Below are 24,866 nucleotides of genomic sequence, written 5' to 3'. Positions count from 1 at the left end.
TCACAGTAACAGGAAAAAAACAGTAGAGGTATGTAGGCAAAATCAAGAGTGAATGTGTGAAGTGAATGAGTAGTATGTTTATGTTGATATTATTATTATTTTATTTTTTAGTCTATGCAGAATAACAGTGTTGAACAAGAAACTGATCTTTTTGCTTAAACAGTACATCAAAAGCCACATAAGTCACAAAGGAATGCCACAGAAATTCTTACTGCTTTATGGCATCAAAAGCACAGAAGACAGGCAAGGACATTATAGATCCTTGCTAATGAGCATATACTGTACAGAAATATTGCATAACACAATAAACTGTAAGTACATTGATATCTGATGATACCCACTGGTAGTTAATATGCCCACCAAGGCACCTGGAATAAATAATTCACCAGCTAGATGTCACACCTCTGTGGTGTGAGAGGAAATCATGAAGGATGGTTCTTCTTTCTTTTTAAGGGAAGCTACTGCCTTATAGAGTGTATGTATGTACACTACATGAATTGATCCCCACTAAATTCTACATACATACAGACAATGCGTTATAGACTTTAACAAAATATGAATGTTTGGCAATATAAGGAATCATCCTAGCTTCAGGTCACCTTGTCCTCTTTTTGTATCAAAACTTTTCATATCAGTATCAGTTTCACTTCAATAAGCTGACAGTACTCCCTAAAAATCCCATGTATATTCACATAGAAAGTTATTTGTGTCTCAAGTTATTAGCAAAATAAGTCTTTAACAATTTATGCTGAACTTGTCTTAGTGAACTTGTCTGAAGCGTTAGCCTAAGCGGTTCCGTGGCAAGACTTTGGCAGAGCTTCAGTTCATTTTGACAGTTTTTGTAGCTGGGTTATCAGGAGTGAGAAGTCAGAGATGAAAAGGTGTAGACCTTTTTAATAATACATCTGTGAAACTAAGGTTGCATAAATAAATGATGTGAACAAGATATGGGCTGATTCCACAAGTAAAGGAAAAGAGAAAAAGGAATCAGATTTTAAATGACTCATAATACTGTTCTTAAGCTTTCCTAAAACCCAACTGATACAAGCCTATAACCTAAAGTGAAAGCTGACTGTTATGTGTAGGAATGAAAACTTTCCTTCAAGAGCTTTTTCTTCATATTTTTTTTTTTTTTTCTTAAGGTGAATTATTTCCAACAGTATATTTTGCTTTTATCTGAGTTCATAACACATCTTTGTCTTGAACCCAAATGCTATCAATTATTCATTATTATTGAAGGTCTTCTGAGGAATCAAAATATACATATAAATATATATTTTAAACATAATAAAATTGGACTGTCTGCTTAGGTCAAGACGAACACTTAGGTGCAAAATGATATATTTGTTTCTTATTTGAATAATGAAAGTATTCTGTTTCTTATGTTGCCTTTTTTTTTTTTCCTGTTTTCATAGGTTTTCTTCTGTTTCTGTTTCTTATTTTCTAGTATTCTGTTTGTCACAAGATAAAACTGAAGGAGAAATTGAAGGAGTTATTTAAACTGGTCTACATTCTTAAGTAGGTGAAGGCAACACAAAAAATTAAAAGCAAGATTTGTTAAAAATGAGTGGAATAAGAGACACTGCAAAGAGCTGTCTTGTAATATCAGGATTCCTGTTATTCTGTTTTGTTATTGTTGTTCTTCTTGTACGTGTGTGAGTTGAGTGCAGGGTCTTTTCCTGGAACTAGTAGATTTCCTTTTATTTTCATTTGTTTCTGTGAGGATCTGGTGTTTACTGCATTTTTATGGATTTGAAGTTCCTCCTGCTCTCATCGGTTCCCTGCCAATTTTGAACAACCTTCTTCCCGGAAACTGTAAAAAAAAAAAAAAAAAGTTTCTTCCAGGTGTATGAATAATTCTACTTCATATATAAGGGTCATGTTCTATGGAAGCCTTTTCATACTAAGACATTTCATCTTATCTTCATCTTAGGTGACTGACTTGGTGATTTTATAAAAGCCTTTGTCAATGTCTCCCACGACATCATCATGGAAAAGATGACAAAGTATGGGTTAGATAAGCGTATATTAAGGTGAAAGAAAACTGGCTAAATAACCAGGCCCAGAAAGTTGTGATCAGTAGGAAAAAAACCCCAATTGAAGGAAAGTCACTGGTGGTGTACTCCAAGGGTCAATACTGAGTCTAATACTGTTTAACCTCTTTATTAATGATATGGACAATGGGACAGAGTGAAACCACAACAAGTTTGTAGATGAAACAAGACTTGGGGGAGTGGCGGATACATCAGATATTTGTGCTGCCACTCAGTAGAACATCAACAGGCTGGAGAAATGGGTAGGGAGGAAACTTATGAAGTTCAACAAGGGAAAATGAAAAGCTCTGCATCTGGAGAGGAATAACCCCACGAACCACTAAATGTCAGAGGCCAGCAGGCTAGAAGATCTGCTGAGAAAGACCCTGGGATCCTGGTGGACAGCAAGCTGACCACGAGCCAAAATTTCACAGTATATGACAAAAATGTCCAGCAGGATGCTGGGCTATACTATGAACAGTACTGCCAATAATTCAAGGAAAGTGATACTTTCTCTCTGCTCAGCACAAGTGAGGCTGCATCAGGAGCACTGGGTCCAGTTCCAGGGTTCCCAGTACAAGATTGGCCTTAGCAGACTCAGTCCAGCAAAGACCCACAAAGATGATTAAGGAACAGGAACATATTTTGTATGAGGAGAAGCTGAGAGAGCTGGGACTGTTCAGCCTAGAAAAGATTTAGGGCTGATCTTCCCAAAGTGTGCAAACCCGTCATGAGATATAATGAAGACATGAAAGCCAGACTCTTGTTAGGTGTTAACTGACAGTACAGGAGGTATGACATTCCATTTGAACCCAAGCAAACACTCATTTACTGTGAGGGGCAGTCCTGGGAAAACACTGGCCCAGGTTACTGAGAAAAATTGTGTAGTCTCCATCCACGGAGGTATTCAAAACCCAACTGGCCATGGTCTTGGGCAAATTTCTGTAAGTAGACCTGCTTCAGCAGTGAGGTTGACTCGACATCTCAAAAGGTCCACCCTAAAAGCTCAAAAAAGCTCTCAAAAAGCTTCCACCCTAAACAATATCTCTGTGAGGCAAGTGTTAGTAGACCATGTAGATTCTGAGCACCTAATATTAGCTCACTTCTTGGGCTGTCCTCAAAATCAATATTGGGAAAAAATATCCCAAATCATTCATATTTCAACATTTAAATACAAACCTTCATTTGTTCCACATTTTTGCATGCAGTTGGAAAACTAGGTAAAAAAATACAGGACTTTAGAGAGTGGCCTAATAATGAAAACGGATGGAAATAGGCAGAGGTGGTTGGTTTTGTAGACTTTAAGCTTTTTTAGTTATTATACATAGTCTACCAAAAACATTTATGAAGTACATTGATGACAATGCAATTGTTTTTAAAAACAGCAAAATTTGAGAAATAAAATGTAAGTGCATTTTCATGTGCTTTCTTGAATTGGAGCTTTGGTAGGGTTAAAAATGCAGGGTAAAAAGTATTGATGTTAGAAAGGTAAGTGGACAATTTCTCAGTTCACTCTCCCCACAGTGATATAGAAATACATAAATAATTTTTCTTAGCTTGTTAATAGCTTTATTCTGGAGAAAGTAAAATGGTTTTGTTGTTGGTGGTAGTGGTGGTGGTTGTGGTTTTGTTTTAGTTTTTAGAGAGGTTTCTTTACTGCAAGAGATGTTGAATGATATTTCCCCGGCAATTAATCAGAAAATGAATATATTAATTATATTCTAGAGTAAAATGCTTAGATAATATTGAACTAAGTGAGTATACATAGCTAAAATGTGTCCTTTGTTAATCAACAGTTTTGTTTGTTTGTTTGTGTTGTGGTTTAATCCGGCCGGCAGCTAAACACCACACAGCCGTTCACTCACCCTCTCCCCTCCCTCTCTGGGGTGGGGGAGAGAAACAAGAAAGTGAAGCCTGTGAGTTGAGATAAAGACAGTTTATTAAGACAGGAAAATAACAATAAAAATAATAATAATAATGATGATAATAGTACTCCTAATAATAATGTGTATGAAACAAGTGATGCACAATGCAATTGCTCACCACCTGCTGACCGATGCCCAGCCTATCCCCGAACAGCCTGCCCCCCACCCCGGCCAGCCACCCCTATCTATTGTTCAGCATGACGTCAGGTGGTATGGAATACCCCTTTGGACAGGTTGGGTCAGCTGTCCTGGGTCTGTCCCCTCCCAGATCCTGCTGCACCCCCAGACTGCCCGCTGGCAGGACAGAGCGAGAAGCTGAAAAGTCCTTGTTGGCTTGGTGTAAGCACTGCTCTGCAACAATTAAAACATCAGCATGTTATCAGTGCTCTTCTCATCCTAATCCAAAACATAGCACCCTACCAGCTACTAGGAGGAAAATTAACTCTGTCCTAACTGAAACCAGGACAGTTTGTTTGTTTGTTTGTTTGTTTTTTTGTTTGCTTTAAAGAACAATTCTATGTTTTAATGAATAATTCTAATTCAAATATAAGATTGGGCACTACCTAGAACACATTTTCAAATGAAAACTTTTTTAGTTAAAACAAACAATGAATCTGGCAATGAATGATATACAATGTTTCAGTATTTTGCATCTTTCTTCTCATCTTTCTTAACTCTGACTGAAGTGCCACAAGTGAAGCAAGCAGGACAAAAGACTGGTCTGCGTGAAAAAGCAATTGAACCTGGAACTAGGACAGAAAAAGGAACTGTATGGCCTCTGGAAACAAGGTCTGGATTCACAGGGAGACTATAGAGCTGCAGGTCACACCTTCTGGGAGAAAACAAGAAAAATAAAGATGAACTTGAGTTGACCCTGGCCACTGTGGTGTCAGAAAACAGAAAAGGCTTTTTTCAAGTATGTCAACAAGAGGAGGTCAAAGAAAAACCTTGGACTGATGCTTGTAGTGATGGTCACCAAAAAAATAAAGAGGAGGAAAAGGCCTTCCTTTCTCTTCAATGCCTGAAAGGAGGATTACATTTGTATATATATATATATATGTGTATATATATACTGTTAAATACTGAGGATATATATATACCCTCTCCTCTCCTCTCCTCTCCTCTCCTCTCCTCTCCTCTCCTCTCCTCTCCTCTCCTCTCCTCTCCTCTCCTCTCCTCTCCTCTCCTCTCCTCTCCTCTCCTCTCCTCTCCTCTCCTCTCCTCTCCTCTCCTCTCCTCTCCTCTCCTCTCCTCTCCTCTCCTCTCCTCTCCTCTCCTCTCCTCTCCTCTCCTCTCCTCTCCTCTCCTCTCCTCTCCTCTCCTCTCCTCTCCTCTCCTCTCCTCTCCTCTCCTCTCCTCTCCTCTCCTCTCCTCTCCTCTCCTCTCCTCTCCTCTCCTCCCTCTTCCATCTACTAAGACCAAGGACTAAGATTCTTGATTACCCTAAGACATGCAGGACTACACAATTTACAGTTTCCACACATTTCCTTTTTTTTCAACTAATATTTAAACGTAAAACTCCATTTCCCAGTGCAATAGATTTTGTGCAATTTAGCAGGAGATCAAGCAAAAGTTTATTTTATTGATGAAAACAAAACTGTGTTACAGATTTAGTAACCCTTTCAGATATGAATTATTCAGCAAAAAATGATTAAAGGCAAACAATATCAGTGGCGTTAGACATTTGAAAAGAAAGGTTAACTTTATAACTTGTTTGAATCAGTTTCCATCATGTAGTTTATTCTGTAATAATGTGCTGCTTAAAATGGAAAATATTCAGAATAATTTGTAGTAAATTTGCAGTTCCAATTCTTGATATTTTTGAAACATTATAATCATGCAGTTGACAATAGTTTAAAAAACATAAGCATTCAGCACCTGACCAATGTCACTTTATTTAACATAAAAATTCCAAAAGATGTTGCTTTACTACAATGGGAGAAGGTACAAGAAGAATAAACGGTGTGGGTTTTTTTGTGTGTGTGATATTTTTTGCTGTTGTTGGTAGTGGTGTTTTGTTGTTGTTTTTGTTGTTTTTACATTTTACATTTATCGGTCAATGTTTCAGAAGACCATGTCACTCCAAGATTCCACCTACATATATTGACAATCTGTCCAGATTTAGCAGGAACCTATTTTTTATTTTATTTTTATTTCAATTAATTTAAAGCATTTGCCTTATTTCTGTTTTATCCAATGCAAACCACCAAATGATATGTATTGTCAAAATAAGCTATGAAAAGAGTAAAAAGAAGAATCTGCAATATATACAACTCTTCAAATGTTTAAAGTATATCTGATCAGGAGAGAAAGAGAGAGAGAGGGAGAGAGAGAGATACATGATCTCTACCTTTAGAGTTCAAAACTTGTTTTACAGTCAATTTTGATGTGAAATTGGTCTAGTCCAGCTCATTATGCTACCAGCTGGGAGACCCCATTTTGTCATTGAAGCATAGAAAATTGAGTCTGATGTGGAGAAGAATTGAACTTAATATCCAGAAAATGTTTCACTTATGCTTTCTGCTGTACTGCCTGGTGCAGAATTCATGTTGAATATGTAAGTAATTGTTAACCTGTCATCTTAGCAGTACATGAGTGCAAACGGGACAAATTATCATAGACACAGTTAAGCCTCCGGTTCATGTTACAAAAAAAAAAAAAAAAAAAAAAAGTGTGAAATTACTCAGCACATAATATTCCTTACTTGTCTTATTTTTATTTAGGGTATTAGAATGGCTATTCCAGATATCATGTGCAGGGTGCCACATGTGCATCTCTAGGAAATATCCAAAGGCAAAATTCTTCAACTGTGGTTCACTTGCTCCACAGATTCATCAGTTATTGTGGGTCCATAACAATGACAACTTATAACTGACATATTCCCTGATATTGGACAATCTATATGTAGGCAGAATCCAGTACATAGTGAGGCACTTTTAATGCTCTCGATTAGCTATTTGCTTAAAACTATCTCCACACAGTGTAAAAGGTGTACGTATAAAGGGTGAAGGCGATCTTTGGTTTCCTGTGGGCTTTCTTATGCTTATTACTCAAATATATTTGCATAATGCAAGACAGCTAGCTTGGATATCAAATATATTTTAACATAGGCAACATACTTTCTCTCCCCTCTCTCTTCTGTCTCCTCTCTCCTCTCCCCTCCCCCCCCCAAAAAAAAAGGTAATTAAACCCTTAATATTTCAACCTCTGTAAAGTGTGCAAAGAAATTAAAAACAAAATGTAGAAGTTCTCCCTTCACTATTACAAAATGCAAGGCAAACTCTCCTCTAGAGCATACCAGTTTTCAATTGTTATAGTAAATTTTCTATTCATGTAGCTACCTCATATGAGACTGGAAATACCATCAGTGTGCCTCTGGGAAAAATTAAACATATAACGGTTAGTGGGAAAATTATATCTTCAGTACTTGGAATTAATTTATATAATTACTATGAACGGTACAGTGTTATTTAAATGCTAATAAAATGGAGATAAATTTTAACTATCATTGAGTGTTAAAGTGAGTCAAAATCTCCATGACTTTAACACTTAATTGTGATGTCCCTGGAAAAAAAGGTAGCAAAGTTTCAAATACTTAGTTCTTCAGACGTGTGTGTGGGGGAAAAAAAAAAAAAAATTTACTGTATTTTTTTTTCCAGACATGTTACTGACTGGCGTATGTGAGAAATGCATTTCAGATTCCATGCCTGCTGTCCTAGAACTTTGTGTTTATTGTTACCAGTTGCAAATACCCATTCAAATTATCAGCTATATATGTTCTGTGAAGTACTTTTTTTTTGGTATTCCTGGGTTGTAATCCCAGATTATGAGAAGTATGTTTCATAGAACTATTAATTCAGGACAATTAATTAGGGTAATCTCTGAGAAGCTGACATGATTTCTATTCATTCCTTGTTCACTGACATAACAAAATGCATTCTAAACATAACACGTTTTTGTTTGTTTGTTTGGTTGGTTGGTTATTGTTTGTTTGTTTTTTCATAACTGGAGCTAGACTGTGCATGCAGACTTGTATCCAGAAGCAGGGACTGTGGTTTCACAAAGTAAAATCCTACGCTTGCTAAGAGACTAATCACCTTGTGACTAAAACGTATATTAAGTTTTAAACATAAAAATAGCCTAATTGATTTCACTACTTGCTGAAACAGACTTGACAGTGATGTTTGGAATGGTGTTTTCAGTGTTTTAATAATTTCTTAAACTACAGAGTGGAAGAGGCAACACGCTTATCCACAATAACAAAGGAAAGCTTTAGTCAATGTTTGAAAAAAAATTGAAATTTTAAGAATGGTAGTGGCATATTCTTTTGACTTGAAATCTTTATTAACACTTATAATTTATTTTCTTATTTAAATACTACTTATGTGTATAAAAACAATATTTAGTATTTTATGTAATGCTCCAGCATAACAAGTTACCTTAGGGAAGGAAGTAAATCTGTGGCTTGTAATCACATTGAACTCTAAACCAGGTTAAAGTCTGTAATAACTAATTAGAGAAAAGTAATTACTGTAAAGTTAGATTAAATCTTATTTTACAGTGTAGGGGGAATGGGCTAAAGTTGCGCCAGGGGAGGTTTAGGTTGGATGTTAGGAAGAACTTCTTTACTGAAAGGGTTGTTAGGCATTGGAATGGGCTGCCCAGGGAGGTGGTTGAGTCGCCATCCCTGGAGGTCTTTAAAAGACGTTTATATGTAGCCCTTAGTGATATGGTTTAGTGGAGGACTTGTTAGTGTTAGCTCAGAGGTTGGACTGGGTGATCTTGGAGGTCTCTTCCAACCTAGACGATTCTGTGATTCTGTGATTCTGTGATTCTGTATAGTCTTTTGCTACATTTAGGAAAAGTGACCCTTGCCTCTTCCAGACTATAATACTTACAGTCAAGTGCCTTACCTCTTACTCACTTTTTTTTTTTTTTTTTTAATGCTATGTATACCTAGAATTTCATGAAATTTTGCCCATAAAAGAGAGTTTTAGAAGTTGCACCTACAGTCAAATTTATAATGTTTAAATTCATCATATTTAGTTTCATATTAGGAATGTGAATTTAAATAGCATTTCCCTGAAATTTAAGGGACAAAACTCTAAAACATGGATTTTAAACAGAAGATGAACCACTTTATATATTAGTGAGATTTCTTCTACTATTTTTAATTCTGTTATGTCAACATTATTCTGTCAATAATCCATGCTTGATAAATAATGGAATAAAGCTTAAAGGTTTAAAAAGGTTGAGGCAGGTAGTAATCACGACTTTGACAGAGCTGTGCAGAGTCAGCATGCAGTATCTGTGATAATCTAGAAGGATCACCGGGATCTGATCTTACTTAATTTGATTTGTCCACTTAGGTTTCAACTACAGTAGGTTGTCACTGTTGTTGCAAACAACATTTTAGGGTATAAATCTAGATATTCTGATTATTCTGATTTTGCAGGGACATGTTATGTGTGTTATTAGGAACAATAACTGACAACTACCAGGATTTCTAATGTTAAAAAATAAAATACTAATAATTAAAAAGTCGTTTGAAATGCATCAAACATTTACTATTTTAAAAACAAACACAGTGACAAACAAATAATTCCTGTTTGGATTATTTTGATTTTTTTTTTTCCGATTACATACAGCTGTATGTATTTTATCCGTATAGGCAGATAAAATAAATAAAGGGATCTGAAATATCAGCTAGAGGCCAGGAAGCATATTTTAGAGAATATAATATAGCACTATACATGTCTTTTTACATAATTGAATTGCATCCTTAACTCACATATAGATTCCTACGTATTGCCATCTAAATTTAGATATATATCCAAATCCTACTACCAATGAAAATGTTAGATATTCTATATCTATAACTACATATTCCTTAAAAATTAATTGGTTATAACTGGCATTATCTGAGACCAATTCAGCCTACGTAAAATTATAGTTTTCTTCCAGAAATGTCATTCTCCTTTGGCTATGTAATTATAGGTGTCTAAAGTTAGGTGGGATGAAACAGATCTGCTACAAGTGTTTGTCATGGATACCAGTGAGAAAGACTTTCAGACTATGTAAGGTATTGATTAAAACACCACTTACAAAATAGAGAAAAAAAAAATAGAAGAAGAAAAATCACAGAATCACAGAATAGTTGAGGTTTGAAGGGACTTCTGAAGATCATCTAGATCAACCCCCCTGTTGGATCTAGAGCACATTGCACAGGATGGCATCTGGGCAAGTTTTGAATATCTATAGAGAAGGAGACTCCACAGCCTCTCTAGGCTACCTGTTTCAGTGCTCTGTCACTCTCACAGTAAAGAAATGCCCTCTCATAGTCAGCCGGAACTTCCTGTGCTTCAGTTTGTGCCCATTGCCTCTTGTCCTGTCACTAGGCACAACTGAAAAGGGCCTGATTCCATTCTCTTGACACTCTTCCTTCAGATATTCATATGCATTGATGAGATTTCCCCTCAGCCTTCTGTTTTCCAGGCTAAACAGGCCCAGTTCTTTCAGCCTGTCCTTCTACAACAGGTGCTCCAGTACCCTATTCATCTTCATAACCTTCCTCTGAACTCGCTCCAGTAGTTCTATGTCCATCTTTGTACTGGGGAGCCCAAACCTGGAAACAATACTCCAGGTGTGGCCTCACCAGGGCTGAGTAGAGAGGAAGGATCTCCTCCCTTGATCTGCTGGCAACACTCTTCCAAATGCACCCCAGAATACCATTGGCCTTTTTGCCCAGAAGGCACATTACTGACTCATGGTCAGCCTGCTGTCCACCAGGACTCCCAGGTCTCTCTCTACAGAGCTGTTCTCCAGCAGATCAGCCCCCAGCCTGTACTGGTGCCTGGGGTTATTCCTCCCTAGGTGCAGGACCCTGAAATTGACCTTGATGAACCTCATGAGGTTCCTCTCAGCCCACCTCTCCAGCCTGTCAAGGTCCCTTTGTATGGCAGCACAGCCCTCTGGGGTATCAGCCACTCCTCCCAGCTTTGTGTCATCAGCAAATTTGGTGAGGGTGCACTCTGTTCCATTGTCCAGGTCACTGATGAATAAATTGAACAACACTGGACCCAACACTGCACCCTTGGGGGACACTGCTAGCTACTGGCCTCCAACTAGACTGCACCACTGAGTATAACCCTTCAAGCTCTGCCATTCAGCCATTTATCTGCCATTATCAGCCAATTATCCAGCCAAGAAAATAAATAAATAACGGGGATAACATAGGTAGTCTTACATCCTACATTAGTCTTACATTAGCGGCAATACCGGTTGTTCTCTGGATACCCACTGCCGAGAGCTGGTGGAAGGGGACGGGGAGCAGGACGTGGCCTTCGCTATCCATGAGGAAATGGTTGGCGACCTGCTACGGAGCTTGGATGTGCGCAAGTCGATGGGGCCGGATGGGATGCACCCGAGGGTACTGAAAGAACTGGTGGAGGAGCTGGCCGAGCTGCTTTCCATCATTTATCGGCAGTCCTGGCTATCGGGGGAGGTCCCAGTTGACTGGCGGCTAGCCAATGTGATGCCCATCTATAAGAAGGGCCGCAGGGCAGACCTGGGGAACTATAGGCCTGTCAGTTTGACCTCAGTGCCAGGAAAGCTCATGGAGCAGATTATCTTGAGGGTCATCACGCGGCACTTGCAGGGCAAGCAGGCGATCAGGCCCAGTCAGCATGGGTTTATGAAAGGCAGGTCCTGCTTGACGAACCTGATCTCCTTCTATGACCAAGTGACGCGCTTGGTGGATGAGGGAAAGGCTGTGGATGTGGTCTACCTTGACCTCAGTAAGGCTTTTGACACAGTTCCCCACAACATTCTCCTCAAGAAACTGGCTGCTCGGGGCTTGGACTGGCGTATGCTTCGCTGGGTTAGAAACTGGCTGGATGGCCGGGCCCAGAGAGTTGTGGTGAATGGAGTCAAATCTGGTTGGAGGCTGGTCACTAGTGGTGTCCCCCAGGGCTCGGTACTGGGGCCGGTCCTCTTTAATATCTTTATCGATGATCTGGATGAGGGCGTCCAGTGCACCCTCAGTAAGTTTGCAGATGACACCAAGCTAAGTGCGTGTGTCGATCTGCTCGAGGGAAGGAAGGCTCTGCAGGAGGATCTGGATAGGCTGGAGCGATGGGCTGAGGTCAGCTGTATGAAGTTCAACAAGGCCAAGTGCCGGGTCCTGCACCTGGGGCGCAACAACCCCAAGCAGAGCTACAGGCTGGGAGATGAGTGGCTGGAAAGCTGCCTGGCCGAGAAGGACCTGGGAGTATTGGTTGATAGTCGGCTGAATATGAGCCAGCAGTGTGCCCAGGTGGCCAAGAAGGCCAACAGCATCCTGGCCTGCATAAGAAGCAGTGTGGCCAGCAGGGCTAGGGAAGTGATTGTGCCCCTGTACTCGGCTCTGGTGAGGCCGCACCTCGAGTACTGTGTTCAGTTTTGGGCCCCTCGCTACAGGAAGGACATGGACGTGCTCGAGCGAGTCCAGAGAAGGGTGATGAGGCTGGTGAGGGGGTCTGGAGAACAAGTCTTACGAGGAGCGGCTGAGGGAGCTGGGCTTGTTCAGCCTGGAGAAGAGGAGGCTCAGGGGCGACCTTATCGCTCTCTACAGTTACCTTAAAGGAGGCTGTAGAGAGGTGGGGGTTGGTCTGTTCTCCTACGTGCCTGGTGACAGGACGAGGGGGAATGGGCGAAAGTTGCGACAGGGGAGTTTTAGGTTGGATGTTAGGAAGTACTTCTTTACCGAAAGGGTTATTAAGCATTGGAACGGGCTGCCCAGGGAGGTGGTGGAGTCACCATCCCTGGAGGTCTTTAAAAGACGTTTAGATGTAGAGCTTAGCGATATGGTTTAGTGGAGTACTTAGTGTTAGGTCGGAGGTTGGACTCGATGATCTTGAGGTCTCTTCCAACCTAGAAATCTGTGATACTGTGATACTGTGATACATCCCTTCACATGCTGGAAATCCCAAGTTTTGCAGCATTGGACAAACTCCAGTCAGGACATGACATGAAGTACAGATTGCATCTACAGAAAGGTTCACCAGAACTTTAATCTTCAGTGCTTTTATAGGATGCTGTGAAGTGTGAAACTCTGTTCAGCACTTATACTTTCAAGCAAAAGGATACTATGCTTGGTTTATTTTGAGATAAGATGAGATGAAACACACAGTTGGTGTATGGTGTAATAACCAGTTGCCAAGTGGGAGTCACATATGGTTTCCTCTGCTATGGTCAGCTAATTTCATCCAGTGCCCATGAGATAAGAACAGTGCAGCACAGGCCTGTGCCTACTGAGTTTAATTGTATGTGGGTCAGTAACTCTGTGGGGGTAAAAGTTAAGGACTGAACCAATAAAGCACACCTTGTGTTTGGGGGTCTATTACAGGCCACCTAATCAAAGGGAGCCTGTGGATGAGGCGTTCTTGCTTCAGATGCAAGAAACATCATGGTTGCATGTCTGCTGGAAATGCTACATAGCAGGCTGTAAGCAATCCAGAAGACACCTAGGGCACACTGAGGATAACTTCCTGGTCCAGGTATCAGGCAAAACCAACCAGAGGAGAAGAGTTACTGGACCTGGTGCGTACCAATGCAGATGAACTCATGTGAGAAGTTAAGATTGGAGGCAGTCTGGGCTGTAGTGACCATGCCTTGTTCGAGTATTTGATCTCAAGGAATATGGGCCAGGCAAGGAGCAAAGTCAGGATACTGAACTTCTGAAGAGCAAACTTCAAGATATTTAAAGACCTAGTAGATGAGATCGCCTGGAACACCATCCTTAGGGACAAAGGACCTGAGCAGAGCTGGCAACTCTTTAAGGATGTTTTCCTTAGAGCACAAGAACTCTCCATCCCCCTGTGTAAGAAAACAAGCAGGGAGGACAGAAAACTGGGATGGCTATGCAAGGACCTTCTGGTCAAACTGAGGTGCAAGAAGGAAATGCACAGGCAGTGGAAGCAAGCACATTTGGCCTGGAAAGCATACAGGGATGCCATCCAGACGTGCAGGGATGGGATCAGAAAAGACAATGCATGGATGGAACTGAGCTTGGCAAGGGATGTAAAGAATATCAGGAAGAGATTCTATAGGTACATTGCTCAAAAAAGAAAGGCCAAAGGGAGTGTACAACCTCTGATGGATGAGAATGGTGGACTGGTAATTACAGACATGGAGAAGGATGAGGTACTCAACAACTTCTTTGCCTCAGTCTTCACTGACAGTCAAGCTTCCCAAGTCTTTTGCCAAGCCACTCTCCATTATATTAGAAAAGTCCTGGCAGTCAGAAGTCCCTGGTGACTGGAGAAATGGAAACATCACTCCCATTTTCAAAAAGGGTAGAGAGGAGGACTGGGAACTACAGACTGGTGAGCCTCACGTCTGTGCCTGGAAAGATCATCAAATAAATCCTCTTGGAAGTAATGTCAAGGCACATGCAAGACAAGGAGGTGATCCAAGACAGCCAACACAACTTCACCAAGGGTTAATCATGCCTGACCAATCTGGTGGCCTTCTATGATGGACTGACTGCATCAGTTGACAAGGGAAGACTGACCGATGTCATCTATCTGGATTTTAACAAGGCTTTGACATCCTGATCTCAAAATTGGAGAGACATGGATTTGATGGTTGAACCATTCAGTAGATAAGGAACTGGCTTGAACGCTGCACCCAGAGAGTTGTGGTCAATGGTTCTATGTCCAGAGAGAGGCCAGTGACGAATGGTGTCCCTCAGCGATCCATCTAGGTCACTAGTCCTTGTGACTACTGCTGTTTAATAGCTTTATCAATGACATAGACAGGGGGATCAAGTGCACCCTCAGCAAGTTTGCAAATGACACCAAGCTGAGTGGTGTAGTTGATACAACAGGAGGAAGAGATGCCATCCAAAGGGACCTGGACTAGCTTGAGAAGTGGGCCCATGTCAACCTAATGAGGTTCAACAAATCTAAGTGCAAGATGCTGCACGTGGGCCAGGGTAATCCCAGACAAACTGGGAGAAGAACTCACTGAGAGCAGCCCTGCAGAGAAGGACTTGGGGGTTCTCGTGGATGAAAAGCTTGACATGAGCCAGCAGTGCATGCTTCCTGCTCAGAAAGTCAGATGCACCCTGGGCTGCATCAAAAGAGGAGTGGCCAGCAGGTCGAGGGAGGTGATTATCCCCCTCTACTCTGCCCCTGTGAGGCCCCACCTGGAGTACTGCATCCAGGTCTGGGACTCCCAGAACTAGAAGGATGTTGATCTGTTAGAGTGAGTCCAGAGGAGGGCCACAAAGATGATCAGAGGACTACAGCACCTCTCCTATGAAGACAGGCTGAGAGAGCTGGGGATGGTCAGCCTGAAGAAGAGAAGGGTCTGGGGTGACCTCATTGCAGGTTTTCAGTACTTAAAGGGGTCTTATAAAAAGACGGAGTGCAACTTTTTTGCTCATGCAGACAATGATAGGACAAGGGGGAATGTTTTAAAATAAAAGAAGAAAGATTTAGATGAGATGTTAGGAGAAAATTCGTCACTGTGGGGGGTGGTGAGGCACTGGAACAGGTTCAAACTCAAGCCTTTCTATGATTCTATGACGTGCAATGTTCTGGTTAGGACCACTATGTGGATTAATCCAATAACAGCCATTTAAATGATTGTTCTTGTTTACACATCTTTCTTTTTATTTTAAGAATTTGTTAACACTTTTATTTTACTAAAAATTCTGCTCTTTTCTTTTTTTTTTTCTTTGACCTTAATTTATTTATTTTTATTTTGTAAGAAGCCATGTCTGATCAGCAAAAAAAAGTTCTGAAAATTTTAGTTCTTTCTCTTCATTTTCTTTCTACATCTGGGCCCTGAAATGAGAGAGAGAGAGAGAGAAAGAAATAAAGTATTAGAAGAGCTACTTCTAAACATGATTCTCCCACCAATGTTTATTTATTTTCCAATGTGTTTATTATATTGCTGTAATCATGATACAATCTTCTTTTCCCTTCTCTTTCCACAGTTGCCTGCCTTGTGTTACACGTAGTTCTTTCTTTAAAATCTGTGACAACTGAGGTGGAGGTGGTGTTGAAAATAGCTTCACTTGCTGTGTCATTATAATTAATTTCTACAGTGTTAACCATACCATGCACTGAATTAAATCAGAATTTACTTCAGGGTTCACAGTTTAAAATTATGTCATGCGTACTGAAGGACTAATAAAGATTGAAATAGTAGACATTTAGACCTACTAGAATAAGCAGAGTAACAGTCAAATGAGTGCCATAGCTGTTAAATTATGAATATTCGTTAACTGTACTGTTGTCTGTCTCAATGTATATCTATTTATGTAAACTTAATCATCTACAAAGTGAGATTTTACTCAGTCTAAGCACATTTCTTACCTCATCCAGGGACTAGATCTGAAGATCTCTCTTACTAACAGAGTGGCCTGAACTCCAGGCTATCAATATCTTTATATATATTTATATACATAGTGATACGCTCTGAGTTACAGGGTGCACTCATTGGTGGTACACGTTACATTCTATAGTGTCGACCCACTCAGAAATGTCAGTAACAGAGATTGTTAACCATTTAAAAGAAATGCTGAAAATAAAAACTTACCTATCATTTTCCTCCAGAAACCAAACTGAGGTTCCTCTTCAACTCCCTATGATTTTTAAAAATAATTGCTAGTAGCCTTTGAAATGAATGAATGAAGATAATTCAGGTGAGCTGGTAGGTGCTGTGCATTCTTTAAGAGTACTGTACTCACCAGCTCTTTATTAAACTGTATATTGACAAAGTATTTATTTCTTTGGAATTGCATGTACCCTTCTAATTTATCTTGTTAAATAATGATCTAATAAAACACTTGAATGAAAGATGATATAGAGAGGGCAGAAAGAATGAGAAAATATCTTGCAACTGTCAAAATATTTCACAGAGATATATAAGGATAGTCTTCGTATGTATATACCTCTTTATGAGATGTTTTTTACTTTTATGAAAGACGTTTGACAATATTCATGTTAATATTTTAAATTTCAACTAATTATTGGATTGAATGATGATCTCTAGTATTAATATCAAGAGGAATAATCACAGCATCCATTGAACTACATACATGCTGGTTTTGATCTACATACAGACTATATTTGAGCCTAACGAGGAAATGATTCAGTTAGGCCCCTCTCCTACTCCAGAGAGAAATGTGTATCAAAGACAGAAAGTAGAAAGATTCTGCATCACTGAACTGGTTAATTCAACTTCTAAGGCATGATTCAGACATCAAAGCAGCTCCACCTTTTCTGAAATTCTCTTCCAATACTCTGGAGAATATATTGGTCAGTATGCTTTCAGGAAGTGAACTAGAACTGGAGTGGTTAAAAATAACCCTATTCAGTAGTCTAGGAGATTTTTATTTTATTTTATTTTTCCTTTTTATACTATACTAGAATATTTGAACTAGTCATATTATTGTTGCAATTAATCATCATATTCTTCTACTAAAATATGTCACCTTCCTTCTAACGGCCAAAGTTCCAAAACTAGTGATGCCAGTAACATATAACTGTGAAAGTTTTTGAATCTTTAATTCTGAGAAAGCAACAGATTTCTGATTATAATGATATTCTGAGTGCTTCATAAACAGTATTTTCCTTTAAGGAGAATTCTTAGAGTCAATGAATGTTTGATTAGTAATACTACAGAGTAATTTACTTCTGAACAATACTCCTCATCACGTCAAAAGCTTTTTATGTTATCATGTATAAATAAACATAGTTTTAGTATACTGAGTCCCTACCTCATTCCCCACCCCTCCATAGAAACAATACTTGAATGACAAGGATTTTTTTTTTTTTTTAGTGAAAATTAATAGATGAATTCTGATCACTTATTTGGTCTTTCTGAAAATATTTAAAACATCCATTTAGAGGAAAAGAAGAGGATAGAAGTAGATAGCTCTTCACTGGAGACATTTGTCTCTTTTGCTAAAGAAAGGTGAAAAATCAGTATTTGGTTTTGTAACCATAATAACCTGATAAGATCTTGTAGAAATGTCTTTCCCTATTACTATCTGTTATGAAAATATCACTGTGTTCGTCCTAAGGGAAGATGCAGGGAGAATATTCCTCCAACTCCTAACAGTTTTATTCTTTCTTGCTATGTCTGGAAAATAATTTTTTTTGACTGCTGTGAATTGACCCACCAGGAGCGCACCATCATTGTGCCCAGTTCATTCACCATCTTCCAGCTCACTTCACCAGATCCCAACAGGGAACACAAGAATACCAGAGGCAGTAAGCTCACTTCAGCATGGCCCCTCTGTTTTGGGGAATTTCTGGAGGGAGTATGACAAGCATTTTATTTTATTTTATTTTATTTTATTTTATTTTATTTTATTTATTTTATTTTATTTTATTTTATTTTATTTTATTTATTTTATTTTATTTTATTTTATTTTATTTTATTTTATTTTATTATTTTATTTTATTTTATTTTATTTATTTATTTTATTTTATTTATTTATTTTATTTTATTTTATTTTATTTTATTTTATTTTATTATTTTATTTTATTTTATTTTATTTTATTTTATTTTATTTTATTTTATTTTATTTTATTTTATTTTATTTATTTATTTTATTTTATTTTATTTTATATTTCATTTAATTTCATTTCATTTATTTCATTTATTTCATTTATTTCATTTATTTTATATTAGAGGCTGCTAAATCCAGTAGCCCAATGAATATGAAACTGATGCAGCTCCATGTCTCCAGGTCCAGCCAGTGGCAAGGGAGAGCTCAGATTCTTGATAGGCAGATATGCATGAATACACACACTGTCAAAACACACACACATGACTGGCTGCACAGATAACTCAGATAGAAAACAGAGAACTTGAATAAGTAAGAGTGGAATGAATGGGGTGATACCATTCTTCTCTTCAGCTGATCAACACTGAAGTCCACTGATATTATACCTATACCCATGTACAAAATCACAGAATCACAGAATGTTTGAGGTTGGAAGGGACCTCCAGAGGTCATCTAGTCCAACTCCCCTGCTCAAGCAGGGTCACCTAGAGCATGTTACACAGGATTGCATCCAGGTTGGTTTTGAATATCTCCAAAGAAGGAGACTCCACAAACTCTCTGGGAAGCCTGTTCCAGTGCTCTGTCATCCAAACCACAAATAAGTTTTTTCTCATATGGCAATGAAACTTCCTGTGGTTCAATTTATACCTATTACCCATTTTTCTATCACTGGCCACCACTGAGAAGAGTTTGGTCTCATGCACTTTACCATGTCCCCTCAGGTATTTGTAGAGGTTGGTAAGATCAACCTCTCAGCCTCGTCTTCTCCAGGCTAAACAGGCCCAGCTCGCTTAGTCTTTCCTCATAAGACAAAAGCTCCAATCCCTTAATCATCTTCATGTCTCTACGCTAGACCCTCTCTAGAAGTTCTACTTCCCTCTTGTACCAAGAAGCCCAGAATTGCACACAATATTCCAGGTGTGGCCTCACCAGAGCTGAGTAGAGGGGCAAGATCACCTCTCTTGACCTGCTGTCCACACTCCTCTTGATGCAGGCTAGGATACCATTGGCCTTCTTGGCCAGAAGGGCACACTGCTAGCTCTTGGTTAACTTGTTGTCCACCACGAACCCCAGGTCTGTCTCTGCAGAGCTGCTCTCCAGTAGGTCAGCCCCCAACCTGTACTGGTGTTTGGGGTTGTTCCTCCCTAGCTGCAGGACCCTGCACTTGCCCTTGTTGAACTTCATGAGGTTCCTCTCTGCCCAACTCTCCAGCCTGTCCAGGTTCCTCTGAATAGCAGCACAGGCCTCTGGTGTGTCAGCCACTCTGCCAAGGTTTGTATCATCAGCAAACTTGCTGAGGGTGCACTCTGTCCATTCATCCAGGTCATTGATGAGTAAGTTGAACAGCACTGGACCGGATACTGACCCCTGGGGGACACCACTAGCCACACGCCTCCAACTAGAGGGCACCATTGAGCACAACCCTCTGAGCTCTGCCATCCAGCCAGTTCTCGATCCTCCCCACTGTCCACTCATGGATTCCACACTTCCAGAGCTTGCCCATGAGGATGTTATAGGAGACAGTGTTGAAAGCCTTGTTGAGGTCAAGGTAGACAACATCCACTGCTCTCTGCTCACCCATCCATCCATCCATCCATCCATCCACCCACCCACCCATCCACCCATCCACCCATCCAGTCATCTCACTATAGAAAGCTATCAGGTTGGTTAAACATTGTTTCTCCTTGATGAATCCATGTTGTCTGCTCCTGATCACCTTATTTTCCTCCATGTGCTTAGAGATGGCTTCAAGGATGAGTTGCTCCATCACCTTTTCAGATATGGAGGTGAGGCTGACTGGCCTATAGTTTCCTGGGTCTTCCTTTTTGCCCTCCTTGAAGACTGGAGTAAAGATGTTTTTTTTCCAGCCCTCAGGCACCTCTCCTGTTCTCCAAGACCTTTTGAAGATGATAGAGCGGTTTAGTGATAAAGCCCACAAGTTCCCTCAGCACTCTTGGGTGCATCCCATTGCGGCCCATAGATTTGGTGTTGGACTCGATGATCCTTATTGGTTGGACTTGATGATCCTTATAGTTCCTTTCCAACTCTGGATGTTCTAATATTCTATGATTTGTGGGTGTCTAGCTTGCCTAAATAGCCCAATCCTCTTCAACCACGGGAAAGTCTTCCTCTCTTCAGGTTTTCTCTCTTGTTTCCAGGCTCAGTAGTGTATGGGGACTAACCTTAGCAGTGAAGACTGAAGCAAAGGCATTCAGTAACTCTGCCTTCTTTGTATTCACCATCACCAAGGCAGCCACATCATTTAGTAGCACACCGACATTTTCCTTAGTCTTCCTTTTGCTGCTGATGTATTTGAAAAAGCCCTTCTTGTCATCCTTGATGTCCCTTGCTAAATTTAGTTCTATCTGGGCCTTGGCCTTCCTCATTGCATCCCTGCATTCTCTGATAATGTTCCTATATTCCACCCAAGTGGTCTGTCCCTTCTTCCACACCATGTATGCTTTCTTCTTCTGTTTAAGTTTTCTCAAGAGCTCCTTGCCCATCCACGCAGATCTCCTGCTCCCCTTGCTCGACTTCTTTCTCGTAAGGATGTACAGATCCTGAGCTTGAAGGAAATGGTGCTTGAATATTAGCCAGCTCTCCTGGACTCCCTTTCCCTCTAGGGCTCTGACCCAGGGGATTCCTCCAGTTAGGTCCCTGAAGAGGTCAAAGTTAGCTCTCTTGAAATCCACAGTTTTGGTCCTACTTTTAGCCCTGTTTCTTCCTCGCAGGATCTTGAACTCCAATGTCTTGTGATCACTGCAGATGAGACTGCCTTCAACCTTCACATTTCCTACTAGACCATCTCTGTTAATACCAGCTCCAGGAATGCCTCTTTCCTTGTCGGCTCATCTACCACCTGTGTCAAGAAGTTATCTGCAGTGTTCTGCAGTAACCTCCTGGACTGTTTGTTCTGAGCTGTGTTGTCTTCCCAGCAAATATTGGGGTGGTTAAAGTTCCCCATATGAACCAGGGCCTGCGAACGTGAGGCAACTTGCAGCTGCCTGTAGAAGGCATCATCCACTTCCTCTTCCTGATCCAGTGGCCTGTAGTAAACACCCACTACAATGTTACCCCTGTTGGCCTGCCCTTTAATCTTCACCCATAGGCTCTTGACTCTCGTCATTCCATCCTCCCTTAGGCAGAGCTCCATACATTCTAGTTGCTCATTCACATAAAGAGCAACTCCACCACCTCACCTTCCTGGCCTGTCCTTTTTAAAAAACACAAGGCTATCCATGGCCACATTCCAGCCATGAGAGCTGTCCCTCCATGTCTCAGTAACTGCGATGAGTTCATAGCCCTGCAACTGCATGCACACCTTCAGTTCCCTGTGTTTATTCTCCATGCTGCATGTGTTTACATAGAGGCATTTGAGTGATGTGTATGCCCCAATGTGTATGCCTTTCTAGATGGGGCAACTGTAACTCGTACACGTGGGTCTATGGTAGCTCTCCTGTTAAGCTCTGTTCCCTCTAGGCTCCTTTGCCAGCTGTGATGTTCAGCTGGTGTGAGTGGGATGGCATGTCATCACTTACCTTATCGCCAGCATCCCTGAAGATATCCCTCTCCCCCATTGAATCTAGTTTAAAGACTGATCGATGAGACCCACCAGCTCATGACCAAGGACTCTCTTCCCCTTTTAAGAAAGATGAACGTCATCCAATGCCAGCAAGCCTGGTAGCATATAAGGCTTTCTGTCATCAAAGAACCCAAAGTCTTGGCAATCACACCAGACACGGAACCACGTGTTAATGGATGCTATTCTTATGTTCCTGTCACCATCAGTACTGGGGAGAATGTAGGAGAAGATGACTTGCACACCCCTATTCCTGATCATCAGTCCCAATTCCTTGAAGTCCCTTTTGATTTTTCTAAGGCTATGCATTGCCACTTCTTCTCCTCCCAGATGTAGGACCAGCAATGGATAATAGTCTGAGGGTCGAACCAAGCTGAGAAGTCTCCTGGTGATGTCCTTAACCCAAGCCTCAGGAAGGCATCAGATTTCCTTTAGAGGGTCCTTTCTACATATTGGACCCTCTGTTCCCCCTGTTGTGGAATCACCCACAAGGAAAACATGCCTTTTCTTCCTCCTGCCAGTGGTCGTGATAGGGGGGGTTGGCCTTTCTGATCCTGGCAATATCTCTGGTGGAAAGGGACTGTCACCTTCTCCATCACTGATTGACTTTCAGCCTCCAGGCCCTCATACCTGTTGCTCAGGGCTACCTGAGAGGGTGAGACAGGTGAAGGCAGATTTTGCCTGCCACCTTGAGCCTGGACTTTTTTCCATTCATTCACATCCTTGCAGCTTCTGCCTTGTGTCTGCTGGGGGATGGATACTATATTCCCTTCTTGTTGAAGGCAACTTGTTCCTGTGCCTTACCACCCCCCACAATGAGGAATTTCCTCCTAACATCTTATCTAAATCTCCCCTATTTTAGTTTAAACCCTTCCCCCTCATCCTGTCATTATCCGACTGAGCAAAGAGTCACTCTCCATCTTTTCTAAAAGTACCCTTTAAGTATTGAAAGGTCACAGTGAGGTCACCCCAGACCCTTCTCTTCTTCAGGCTGACCATCCCCAGCTCTCTCAGCCTGTCTTCATAGGAGAGGTGCTGTAGTCCTCTGATCATCTTTGTGGCCCTCCTCTGGACTCACTCTAACAGATCAACATCCTTCTAGTTCTGGGAGTCCCAGACCTGGATGCAGTACTCCAGGTGGGGCCTCACAGGGGCAGAGTAGAGGGGGATAATCACCTCCCTCGACCTGCTGGCCACTCCTCTTTTGATGCAGCCCAGGATGCAGTTGACCTTCTGGGTTGCAAGCGCACACTACTGGCTCATGTCAAGCTTTTCATCCACGAGAATCCCCAAGTCCTTCTCTGCAGGGCTGCTTTCAATTAGTTTTTCTCCCAGTCTGTCCTCATGTCTGGGACTGCCCCAACCCAGGTGCAGCACCTTGCACTTGGACTTGTTGAACTTCATTAGGTTCACAAGGGGCCTACTTCTCAAGCTTGTCCAGGTCCCTTTGGATGGCATCTCTTCCTCCTGTTGTATCAACTACACCACTCAGCTTGGTGTCATTTGCAAACTTGCTGAGGGTGCACTCAATCCCCCTCTCTATGTCATTGATGAAGATAGTAAACATTACCAGTCCCAGGACAGACCCCTGAGGTACACCTTGTGTCACGGGCCTCCACGTGGACATAGAGCTGTTGACAGTCACTCTCTGGGTGCGACCTTCAAGCCAACTCCTTATCCACTGAATGGTCCACCCATCAAATCCCTATCTCTCCAATCTGGAGACCAGGATGTCATGTGGGACTGTGTCAAAGGCCTTACAGAAATCTAGGTAGATGACATCAGTCAGTCTTCCTTTGTCAACTGATGCAGTCACTCCATCATAGAAAGCTACCAGATTGGTCAGGCACGATTAACCCTTGGTAAAGCCATGCTGTCTGTCTTGGATCACCTTCTTCTCTTGGATGTGCCTTGACATTGCTTCCAGTAGGATATTTCCATGATCTTTCCAGGCACAGACGTGAGGCTCACCAGTCTGTAGTTCCCTGGGTCTTCCTTTCTTCCCTTTTTAAAAATGGGAGTGATGTTTCCATTTTTCCAATCACCAGGGACTTCTGACTGCCAGGACTTTTCTAATATGATGGAGAGTGGCTTGGCAACTAAACCTGCCAGTTTCCTCAGAATGCTGTAATGCATGTCATCAGGCACCATAGACTTGCACTTGTTTAGTTTTATCAGGTGGTCTCCAACCTGCTCTTCACTTAGAGTGGAAGGGACTTTGCTCCCCAAGCCTCCATCTACTGGTTCAGGAAAACAAAAGACTTGGGAAGTCTGACTGTCAGTGAAGACTGAAGCAAAGAAATTGTTGAGTACAGAGAAAAAATATAATATTTTACAATTACATAGGCCTTTTCTGGACACAGGTTTGATTGTGCTTTTTATGTATGTTTTAAAGAAGACGACAAGCAGTCCCCTCTATCTTTTGGGTAACATTTAAATCAAAGTACTTCAGGTACTTCCCTTTTCTGGACATCAAGCCTTTAATTGAGGTATCTATATTTTGATCTAATAATTTAGCTCTAGATATCCAAGTAGGAAAACTTTTGCTTGAGTAAGTCAGCAATGTAGACAAGGGTACATTTTCTCTCCCAGTCACAACCTGGCAACATATATGTCTTTTAAACAGCATATATGAAAAAGACAGATATACAGATCTCTGAAATAAAATGGCATATCATGTATACGATCTTACATTTTCTTATGGGACTGCTTTTCCTTTTCATGGAGGCTGAATTATTTCCTAAACACTCCACTGCAAATAC

The sequence above is a fragment of the Anser anser genome (assembly GCF_964211835.1).
Source record: "Anser anser genome assembly, chromosome: 1".
Lineage (NCBI taxonomy): Eukaryota > Metazoa > Chordata > Aves > Anseriformes > Anatidae > Anser > Anser anser.
Note: the sequence above shows the minus strand (reverse complement) of the source record.